This window comes from Eurytemora carolleeae, unplaced genomic scaffold, assembly GCF_000591075.1.
Source record: "Eurytemora carolleeae unplaced genomic scaffold, Eaff_2.0 scaffold94, whole genome shotgun sequence".
Taxonomy (NCBI): Eukaryota; Metazoa; Arthropoda; class Copepoda; order Calanoida; family Temoridae; genus Eurytemora; species Eurytemora carolleeae.
Genome location: NW_019396036.1, coordinates 467,196 through 469,714, shown reverse-complemented (window position 1 = coordinate 469,714; position 2,519 = coordinate 467,196).

Sequence of the window (2,519 nt, the reverse complement as noted above, 5' to 3'; positions counted from 1 at the left end):
GCTCTGGATGGCAAGAAACTGAAGATCTCTCCTGGTGACACCATCCTCTACCAGTATGTAGAGGATGGTTCCATCACCGTGCATCCTACGAATACCTACTGTCAGGGTGTGTCCCTCCCATTTTATCAGGTTTTCAATCAAGTTTTCAATGCTCTGGGAGGTCTACATCAGAACCAGAGGAGGTCAGACAGCTGCTAAGTTCTCCAGAACTGCTCTTCCCTCATTTTTTAACCGCAATTGGTGCCTGGACAGACCCAAAGTTTACCTCCTGGTTGAGCAACCAGCTACATGTCCCTATAAGAAGATTCTTTCTGTCAGCTTGAGACCAGAAGGAACCAGCATGATGATATCGGATAACCTGGCGATGCTGTTCAACACTACCAAGAAGGAGGTCATTATGTTGCATGGTTGTCCTCAGTTAACCTTGTACCACACTTCTCTGGGCACTGTCTACCTTAATTTTGACAGGAGAGCTGCTGGCTTGCCAGACATTGTAAGTAGGGACGTGATCCTCACCCTTAAGTATTTAGAACACCTGAGTCTAAAACTAAAGAATGCGCGAATTTTAAGTTTGAGGTTAAAAGTTCTTTAAAATAATGAATAGCTACTTTAATATTAAACTTTCTCAATTTTAAATTTGAATTTCCCAGGAAAAATCTGAACCAATCAGAGAAAAGGATTTAAAGAATTATTAACGTAAGTATCGGTATTCGGTAATCAGCTGTTTTTTAAATTTCAAGTTATTTACGTGACGGAGAACAAAACATATTTCTAGTTACAACCGTATTTTGGGTTTACATGCAAACATTAATTAATCTAAAACGTGAAATTTATTAAATCAAGGTTTTTACTTTTAAATATATCGTAATTAAACATTTAACCTCATGGTTAAAGTTCAAGTTTAAATTAAGTCAGAAGTGGCATGTAACCATGAACTTAAAATTTAAGTCAAAACTTTTCATTCTTTAGTTTTAGACTCAGAACTCCTTGTCCCTGCGAGTAGGGTTGTTAATTATTTTTGTAAACGATCGTTAAACGATCATTAAATGATTGTTTAAACACTGTTCCAAATTCTCATTAGTAATATTTTTGGAAAATGTATTTGTTTCTTACTAATTACAATTTAAAACGTTGTGTCCTAGGTTCTACAAATGGAGCAACCATTCCATTAAAAGACGAAGGAAGGTTTTCTTTTATATATTTATATATGAAAATAGAAGTATTATGTTTATGGATATCAGCATTCCAAGTTTAGAAAACAATGAATCTGTATGCTGTGAATATCCTTTAGCTTACAAATTCTGTATTGCTTTCTTTTGAAGTTTAAATAATTTTCCTATTTATTGTTTGTTAATGACCCCCTTACTAAAATACCATATTTTAATTGAGATTTTATGAAACCTTCATAAACTATATTTCTTATGTTTTAACGCTTCTTAGGACAAAAATTGCACTTGATAATTAATTCACAAATACACTCTATTTGATAATTCCAGTTCAAAGGTTCATCAAATTTTACGCCGACAAACTTGAAATATTTATCTTTGCAAGTTGAACCTATTCGTTCAATATTTTCATTTCCTATTTTGAGATTATAACCCTAATCTTTAAATGGCATGGATTAATTTCTAAATACAATATATTTGGATTTTGAAACATTAAATGTTAATTTATCAGACTGAAACCAACTAGATGCTTCAGAAAGTTCATGATTTGCCGTTAGAAAAAGAGTTTCTACCGGCTCAGCTGTCCCAGCTATCCAAATTGCATAAGCAATGTAAACGCATAATATTTTGGCTCCAATTACGCAATTAAAACGTAAATAAGTCTAGATTTCAAATTAGTGTAAATATCTAATTTTTCTAAAGTAAATATTTTATAACCCAGCTTTAAGTAAAAATNTACCCGTTGTGGTACGTCGTTTCCACGCGTGAGTAGAAGGAGAGGAGACCGGTGTCGTCAGAGAGAGCCAGGCCGTGGCGCTTGGGACAGAGCATCTCGGTTTTGACCTAGGCAATAAGTTGGGGGCAGTTTTTTTCATGGTACATTATTTCCATCACCACCATCCAATGAACATAAAAATAGTTTCAGATAGACAGGTAAACAGAAAGATAAACTTATAGACAGATAGACAGATAGAAAGATAGACACATAGACAGATAGACAGATAGTTGGGCGCAGTTTTTTTTAGGCGGATTCTCATGGGAACGACTGCCACCATCCATCAATGAACATAAAAATAGTTTAAATAGACAGGTAAACAGAAAGATAAACTTATAGACACATAGACAGAAAGTAGGGCACGGTGTTTAGGCGGATTCTCGTTACTGACACGAGGTTTGTTCGAGCCAACAATGAATGGGGTAACCATTAACCAACATAAAAAATAGTGAGATAGTTAGACAGGATATTTACCCCTCCCTCAGGCACGACGTAGTTCTTGTCCAAGTAGGCCTGGACCCCCACCTCCAGGGACATCTCGGCTTCCAGCTGATGGTCGGGGAGAAAGGTCAGTCCCA